A 9,879-nucleotide genomic window follows, 5' to 3' on the forward strand; every position below is an offset into this window, starting at 1 on the left:
GGTAGTTGTTCCTTTTTCTTGCAGCATCTCCAACCCTTTGTTCCATCTTTATGCTCGTATATAAAAAAAAAAAAAAAGAGCAATAATAAATGGGATCAGTTTTTCTGACCGTATATTTTAATTTTTTTGAACAAATTTGGGGACTTACTTGTTCGCATGGAGCGAAACGCAGCTCTCAAGGTTGTCCTTTCTTAAGGATGCGCACTATGTTTGCCACATGGTTCCGGATCGGTGATATGGCTTGTAGTCATTCCGCGAGAAGAAACTGTATGCTCATTGTAATGTACGAAGGATCAGTCATGTCGCACATAAATTCTTTACCGCACTTTATCAACAATGGCGGAAAATATCCCGAGAACTGCGCTCAAACTTCCCGTTTCCGAGTATCGCAATCGTTTTTAACTGGATAGCGATAAATTTCGCGTTCCCGAAAAAAATGCGGCGTGTAAGCGGTGAGGAAGCACTACGGTCTTGGTTCTGGCGGTTTCTATATGGCTGCACATTAACGGGACATCGTTTTGTGTGACGTCATTCGTTTTAGACCATTTGTAATATACTTTGAACTTGAGCTTCGCCATTGAAAGATGAGGATGAGGTCAGAATCAAGTTCTCCAGGACCCTTAGTTGAAAGGTTGAGATTGCTGCGTGCTATATCTGGGATTACTAATAGATTTGAACGTTGAGCTAGTTGGTCACACATCTCTTTGAAGAAGGCAGCAGAGCAGGTAACAACACAAAACATAAGAAACATACGCAAACACAAGGACAACGCTGCACTGACAACTATATTGACAAAAACCCGCACATCTTCTTTCTTGTCTTTAACATCGTGCCGGTTTGCGCAGAAATTCTAATTCCTTCTTCAACAAAACCATTGAAGGCATACTGACACATTGCTCTCCCCAGTCACAGATTGCATATGCTTCATAAATTTCCCTTGCTAACTTATCCTTCATCTTTTTCATAACCTTAACATTATGAAGGTCAGCTGGCTGGAAGACGGCTATTCCACACGATTTTGCACTGAGCATATGTTGAATGTGTGGTTCTTTCATCTGGTAAAGAATTGCACCAAGAAGTAGCAGTTTGTTCTGGTGCAAAAAAATTCTGTATTTACTGTAGGTAATATACAGTTATCTCCTAATGCAACGGAAGTGTTGGCGCATGGGCCTAAGTTCGCTCTTCTCCCTCAGCTTGACGCCGCAGGGAAGTTTGCTATTGTTATACACGTCGCAGAAAAAGCTGATGAAGAAGAGGCCAGACGAATTGTGGCTGAAGGGATTGACTGTTTGAAAGATGCAAGTTGCGATTTTAACCGGTAATTAAAGAACTGAAGAGCAGGGAATTTAAGCTGTGCCTTTCGGATAAAGAAGGTTGTTTTGTTGTATCGGATTCTATGAATTACGGAGTAAAGGCTGTGGCAGCCATGAATAAGAACTTTCGAAAAGGGCAACCGAAGGCCTTAAAAGCTGCTAAGAAAAAGGTTCTACGGATTCTCGAGGAAACTGACCTGAGGCAGCTTTGCCGCAAGGTTAAAGACACTAGACATGACACCTTGTCGGTATTCTTGAATGCAAAACCACACAAACCTGTCATACCTTGCTGAGCAATATTGTCAGAGGCACACACGTGGCAGACGCTAGTCTCGGAATACTTGCTCAAGAATCTCGGCCAAGTATATGTGGATGATCCCTCTGAGGAGATATCTGAGATCAAGGGATATGATAAGAAGAGACTTTCTCGATTTTCACTCGATATTGAAGATATGTACAATTCTATCCTACAAGAAGGCTTGTTGAAAGAACTACGAGAAACGATTGAAAAGAAGGCTATTGTTTTCCAGAATTCGGCCGGGGTGTTTGTGGATACATTCCTGGAGTTGATTGCAGCCTATCTCAAATGAACTGTTGCATCCCATGATGGAATATTGTATGCACAAAGGAGTGGTGCATGCATAGGTTCGGGAATTGCACCTGATCTGAGCGACGTGTACCTAGTCGCATGTGACAAGAATTCTGACGGCTATGAAAGATAAAGGCATTGTAAAAATTGTTCGTTAGGTTGACGACTTTTTGGTATTGTGTGATTTAGAGAAAGGAAAGGCGACTGATCATAAGACATAGACCTGGGTGTGTTTGAAGAAAGTTGCCCTGATCTTAGATTCACCTGGGAACTGCGACAGGAAGGTGTTTTGCGCTTCCTAGATTTGAGTCTTGAATTCTTACCAGAACAATTATGTTGGACTAACCAGCCAAGAGCGAACAAGCAGTCTCTTCGGTATACATCCCAGCATTCAAAGGCAGTAAAAAGAGGTGTTGCGATAGCTGCATTGACGTCGGCTCTCAACAAATCATGCCACCAACATGTCAAAAACAAGTGTTCTAAGCCAGACTGAGAGGCTTCTGGAGGCAGGGTATCCTGAGTAGCATAATAGAAAGCATTGTCCTGCCGATCAAGACAGAATTCTAAAAGAAGACCTTACTAAAAAATATAAGCGGTCAGTGGTACCATATATGCATGGCATAACCCATAATTGAATGAAAATTGGTCAAAGACACGGCATCCGGGTTATTCCAACGCCACCAAACAGAGCTAAAGGGATGTGTGTGCGAGTTAAGAACCAGTACTTCAACTCTGGATGCAAACCTTCGCACCGGACTAGGTACTCTAAGTGTATTGGGGAGGTTGTTTATCAGATTCCCTTGCATTGTGGAAAGAAATATATAGGAAAGACAGGAAGACGTCTCAATGACAGGATAAGAGAACACGCCATGGCAGTATCGGAAAAGTCTGGCACTAATCTCGCGGTGCTCTACAAAGACTGCGTTGGTTGTAGAGACCAAATCTGTGCAGCTGACCTTCATAATGTTAAGGTTATGGAAAAGTTGAAGGATAAGCTAGCAAGAGAAGTTTACGAAGCATAGGCAATCTGTGACTCGAAATACCAATGTGTCGGTATGCCTTCAGTGGTTTCGTTGAAGTAGAATTAGAGTTGCTGCGGAAACCGGCAGGATGCTAAAGACAAGGAAGAAGTTGGCTGAAGGAATGAGTACTTACATATCTACATCACAGCTACGGACAGATTCCCTTGCTAACTGTATTTCAAATTTACAAACTTCCAGATTTTTGCTTCGTATTCTTTCCTTTCAATCAATTTCGTGATCCTAAATCTTATGTTTATGTTTAGTTGACAATTACTTTTGTGCACTAATTCATTTTGTGTAGGACATTTAACAGTCCACACTGAACCGTGGCCAATCCCCCTTCGTGGGCATGTGCCATATATCATGGCAGAAGAAAAAGAAGTGACGGGTGAAGATGTGCGGGTTCTTGTCAATATAGTTGTGAGTGCAGCGTTATCCTTGTGTATGTGTGCGCTTCTTACGTTTTGTGTTGTTACCTGCTCTGCTGCCTTCTTCCAAGAGATGTGGGATTATCCTGGCAAACTGTTCCGGCAGTCACTGTACCGTGGCGACACTTAAGTGTTAAATTAATTGTATACACAAAATCACCCACAGTGGTTAACTCATGCTAGCTCCATCTGGAGTCCAGATCAGCATCTGGGATGACCATCAGGACAAAGCGTGAGGCCTTCTTTTTACACGTATGGTTTCCACGTGGGTAGACATTCTCCTGAGCAGAATTGAGAGGAGATCGTGTCTTCATGAGAGAAGCAAGCAACACGTACCCTTCTGCATTGTTCTTTGGACAGCACAAAACATAATATTCAACATCCCACGCCACATGTTGAACATATCGGAGATGATGCCTGGCCCGTGTTGCCATGAAGTGAAGTGGTTTGATATCCTTTTGGCGTCTTGGTCTCACATGGCTGGTTAGGTGAACTCAACAATGTACAGAAATGGCCGAGTACCGGTTCTCTGAATAGCCCTTTACGACCAAGGCAGTCCACAACTTTGTTGCCTATGAGACGTGTGTATGAAATCATCCATGGTAAAAGTGTAGAGATGACTGCTGTGCTGATATATGAGGAAGGGCATCAGTAGGGAATCTGCCCTCAAACTTTTGAAGGGTGGATTTTGAATCTGTTCGGATCTGAACAGATTGAGCCGGTAAAGCATGCAGATCAGCTCGAATTATCCGCGAAAATCTGAACGGTGCTCTGTTTTAAAACGTTGAAGAATTGAGAGCACGTTACTGCCGAAGGAGAATGATGGCTTAGAGCCCACGTGAGGAGTGCTGACCGTACAGTCCTGTGCGGAACCTTTGCATGGAGTTAGACCAGCTGCACTGAAGGCACGCATGTAAGTTCGTATGGTGTGAATAAAGCGGGGCTTCGTATTTACGTGTGGTGAATGATGCTAATGAATATGTGTAGGGCAAATAGGCATAATTTAAAAGAAGAAAAATTAGGGGGACTCTTAATCTTCGGCGTTAAGGGTATGACGCTGTAGCGTTTCACACATGCACGGACGTTGTTTTTTCCCCTTTTTAGTTTTTGAAATCTTACTTTCTTTTTGTTTTTGTCTATATTTTTTTTTGGCGCGCCGATACCCAGCATCCACAAACATTGGCTTCCCATTCTGAGCAGTTTAACGTTTTTGGACGCATCATTCATTGTTTTCGATTATTCGAATGAATCAATTGATCGCGTACAAACTCTAAATTTTCTTAATTAGCCTAATTTCATTCTAAGCACTCTGATACCTTTTTCACTGCCTTTTTCGATTTTCCCCTAGTTCAATTTATGCATTAACCAATAATAACAATTATTTTATGAACTCGTCATCACCTACCACGCACCAATCATTCATGAGCCACCAGATCCAGAAATTACTACGGTACAATTTTTTACACATAATTTCCGACACGCGGTGAAGGCTGTTTTTAGACCAAATGAGCTGGAGAAGCTCTCGCTTAATACACGATAGGTATGAGAGCACGCACATAAAAGCGATTGACATTGTCACGCCATAGCCTTAAAGGCGGAGTTTAGCTTCTATTTTGTTTCCAGCGGTTCTTCGTCGTCTGCCCCACTCAAGTGATTCACCGATGGGTGTCGATCTCATATATCCTGATGTTATAATAGTAGTTTGCAGGTGTATTAACAACTGATTTAGAAGAAAATTTGCATGGGCGTACAAAAGTAAGATCGACGTTCCCCGCCTCCAAATTGTGTTCTCTGAAGCGGAGATATACGCTAGAATTAATAAGAAATCAGGAGTTAGATGAGCCATATTTGAAAGCACCAAAGCTAATCTATAGTGGCTGCACAGCAACAATATAGGCCTCCGTTAAGAAAGGTGCTGGCCAATCCGACACGATTTTCCCAGTACTATACATAGCTTGCTTAGCGAAAGTATAGTATTCAGAGATTAGAGCAGTTCGGGACAAGTGTTGATGGAGATACCTCCCTATTTGAATTGCTGATCACATTGCCCTGCTATATAGCTCAGATGATGAACTGCGAGGAATGATTAATGACGTAGCCAAAATGAAAAAGAAAGATAGGATCAAAAATTGGTATATAAATAAACAAACTCAGCATAGTTTCTGACTTCACTTCGCAGGCGTTTCTTGGAAAGAAAATAGTTTCAAAAATTCCTGGGCGTGATTTACTATAAGCAACTGAGCTGGAATGCCCGCGTTGTGAACTTATAGGGTATTGCAAGCTACCTAGGCGTCACTAACAAATATAAAAATATTTTACCCGTGAGGCTTAAAAACAATGATATACCACTCACTAATAGAATTCCTTCTAAAATATTGTTTGCGTGTCTGCAGTACCTCGAACCACGGCCGGTCTCGAGGGAGAGGGCGCGCGCTCTTTCTTACGGCCTTCTCAATCGCTGCGGGAACAATGGGAACTTTTCTCCTTGAGCTACGCTCTCCGCCACCGCAAGGGGCGCGACCTGCTCACCGTTCGCTCCGCGTCTGCTTCAGCGGCGGCGGGTGGTTTTTGCCTGGTTTCATGTTGTCGCTCGCGAGTTTTGTGGTGAGTGCAGCCCCGAAATTAAAGAACACAGAAGGTAGATGCTGCAGCGGCATGTCGTCAGCGTACCACACGTGAACGGATATAAAAAACACTGTTGTTCAGCAAACGTTCGACAAGCATGGCATACATTGCGGCACGGTAGCTACTTTTGTTCATTTTAATCCGAATTTTTCCCAAGCCTGTACACGAATGGGAACAAAAAGAAAACTGAATGAGCAGTGATCACATCGAAGCTTCTTCAAGGCTAACATGACAGCACCTCGTCTGCAACAGCAAAACCGTCTTTCAGCGCTGATGCGAAACCATTCATGTAGCACCGAAGATGAAATTAATTTCATAAAAATGTAATGTAAATTGCAAAATGCTTGCATGATATAAAGTATTAGTATAACAGTCAAAGTAAACGTTGTAGGGTTGAGTTTTAAGTGTTATTACAATTCATATACTTGGCAATGTGTGGTATTATAAACATTATTTTAATTTTGCAAATTTTAATGAACTTTTTACATGATAGTATGCTTAATATGAAAACAAAAAATGGTTGATATTCATGACACCACTTGTGCTCGAAGTGGTAAAAAATGGCCAATAAATGATGAAGGTGATACTCGATGCAGTGACTTACAAATGAGTTCACCTGCTATATCGAAAGTATGCAAGGAACTTCTAAAGCGTTAAAGAAGGACACTCTCACTGAAGACTCATTTCAGGCCTTATATAGCGACAATTGAGGCTCTCTTCGGGAAAGTAAGGTTAATGTGCGGAAGGGAATGACATATGCCAGATGCGAGGGCCGTAACAGCTAGCGGCACATGACTACATCACTACATTATCAAGACGGACATTTCATCTGAGAGCAAAATCAAGGCACGGAAGGAAGTAATGGCATCTCCTACCATCCCATTTTCCACTGTCATATATTCCGGTTCACCTTACGTCGCTGGATATATCGTTTAGTTAATCAACTTCGGGTCTTACGCTTGCGCTATCCTTCTTGAAACTAGCGAAAGAAGCAGCCCCATGTAGTACGCTCTTCTACGAGGACAATGTTCTAGTGGACTGCATTATCCGAAACCAGAGCTTGTTGCCCTATTGGACAAACCTTTTTTTTTTTTTTTCGAAAAAGCTGCCGTGCACCTACAACACACAAATGTTCTCGAAGTACTTAAGATCCTGATTCAGTCAGCATTTCAGAACTCAACACTGAGATGCCAGAAAGGAATTGACAACAGCTATGTTATTAGGTCCGTTTCTTTGATATTTGAAAAATTTCTCAGAATTCTTCTTCTCAATTAATTATACCAGGAAAGTGACAGAGAAGACCGAAAGGCCAACTCCTTATGTGCACAAGCCGTGCAGGAAGATTTTGAGCCTGAATTTTCTAGACGCAGGTCGCATTTTGATGAATTGATGAATATATAGGGCAAAATATAACTTTGAAGGATAATTTTTTTTTTATTGTTTGCTGCTCTTTTCGATTCTGCTATGCCCATTTCATTGATTAAAAGTAGTCGCGAGACTACATATACATCTTCGGTCTTTCAACCGACTGATACGTTTTGAACGAAGCTAGAACAGCCCAGTCCACTAGACAAGTGAAATTTTTACTATATGAGTAAATTTTTGCTATTTACTCTGAATCTGAGACGCGTCATGAATTTTTGCCGGTGCCTCTTCTGATCTAAACGAAAACGGTAGTGGTTGACAGAATCTCCACCCAACAGTTCACCATGCACTCACGTCAGGTTGCGCTACACCTGCTTAAAACATTCAAAGGCAGATTGCATAGCCTGGTAAATTTATTTTTGTACAAAACTTAGAGGTAAAAAATGTTGAAGTGTACCCGAAGCTTCATTCGACCGTGCACGGCCGCACTGACGAAGGAGCGCGCGCGTGAGCGGATTGTTGACTGTATTTTATTCCTCGTACACGATAAATGTTCTATGTTGATGACGGACTTTGTATAAACCATAAGGGGCGAAATGTCAGGACCTGCCAGTTGCAACTGACGCGGGCGAAGCTAAAAGCGAGCGCGCGTTTCCCTTGCGCGTGAACGGCTGTAGCGGAGGAGCAGCAGTGGGGCGGTGGCGACCCCACCGAGGCGCGGCGGGCGGTTGAAACAGACCCCATTGGAGAGGCCGTAAGAGAAGAGAAGCGCTCTCTCCCTCGAGACCGGCCGTGCTCGAACCTGCATCCTTTGCATCCCAGCCGAGCGCTTTAACCAACTACGCCACGCCCGGGACTTCTTTTCTTGCATGGAAGTACTTGAAGCCTGATCTAACCAGGTCGCTGGGATCGTGAAACACACATTCACAATTCTCCTGGTCTACAGTGAGGATGATAGCGATGAAAACGACTCTTCAATTAGTGATAATGACAATTATGACATTAGTAATCATAATGACGGTGAATTTAGTTGATAATAAAAGGAAACGTAATGCCCGTGTGGACTAGCAACGCTTAAGCTTTCGCATTTTTGCAGTGTTGATCCCACAGGGGGCTCTCTGACTTTTTTTTTTTACCTCAACGTACTGTATTTGTTTACAAGTAAATAGAAGTACACCTTAATTTTCTAAATAGGATTTTCATTAAACACGATCCACACTCCCTCAGATATACACAATACGCCACTCCTCGCGTCAGAAGTAAGTACGGTGTGCAGATGACCTCGCATGCTGTTTCGGATTTAATTCATGAACTCCCATTTTTATACGCATTATCTCAGTGTTTCAAAACATTTCGCTCATTTTAGAAACGGTATTATACTTTATCTTCTTTCAGCTATTTGTATATAACACTTTTTTGTTAGTACCACTTGCTGGATACGTTATGTTTTATGTGGTACTGGAACTGGAAAGACCATAGCACGAGTTACACGCATCTTGGTTGACAGACTAATCTCTCTGCTCTTTACTAGGCAGTCAAGGCTAGCCATGGCTCTCTTTCCCAGAAGCAGGCGTCTCCTAATTTCATGGCTGCAGTCTCCTACCGGAGTAATCTTGGAGTCCAAGAAAAGAAAAAAAATCTGTCACAGCTTCCACTTCTTGTCCCTTGATGCTCCAGGACTTGATAGGGCAAGACGCCATGATCTTTGTCTTTTTAATGTTCAGTTTAAGCCCAAACTTCTCACTTTCTTCTTGTACGCGCATCAGAAGTCTCTTCAGCTCCACTTCATTTTCTGCCATTAACATGGTATCGTCCGCATATCTGAGGTTGTTGATACGTTTTCCAGCAATCTTCACTCCAGCTGAAGACTCGTCCAGACCGGCCTTCCTCATGATGCACTCAGCATATAGGTTAAATAGGCAGGGCGACAGTATGCAGCCTTGTCTCACTCCTTTCTCAATCGGAAACCAATCAGTAAGACCATGCCCAGTTCAGACTGTGGCCTCTCGCCCTTCGTACAGGTTCCCGAGGAGACAGATGAGGTGAATTGGAACTCCCATCTCTTGGAGAGCTTGCCACAATCTGCTGTGATCTACGCACTCAAACGCTTTCGCATAATCAATAAAGCAGAAGTAGATGGGTTTCTGGAACTCTCTTGCTTTTTCCATGATCCAGCGAAGGTTCGCAATCTGGTCTCTAGTAATTCTGCCCTTGTGAAACCCAGGTTGCATGTCCGAAAGCTCCCGATCCACATACTGCTGCAGCCTACCTTGGAGGATTTCCAACATCTTGCTAGCATGCGAAATTAGCGCGTTCGTGCGGTAGTTGGAACAATCTTCGGCACTGCCTTTCTTTGGGATGGGGATGTAAACTAACCTCCTCCAATCCTGTGGCCACTGCAGGGTTGTCGAAATTTGCTTACATAATGTATACAGAACGTTAATTAACAGCGTCGTCATGGTTGAGGTTTTGAAGCAACTCAGCTGGAATGTTATCAATTCCGCTAGCGTTTCTCTTAGCAAGGCTGGCTAAGGTCC

This window comes from Amblyomma maculatum, chromosome 8, assembly GCF_055883805.1.
Source record: "Amblyomma maculatum isolate TAMU_Amacu chromosome 8, ASM5588380v1, whole genome shotgun sequence".
Lineage (NCBI taxonomy): Eukaryota > Metazoa > Arthropoda > Arachnida > Ixodida > Ixodidae > Amblyomma > Amblyomma maculatum.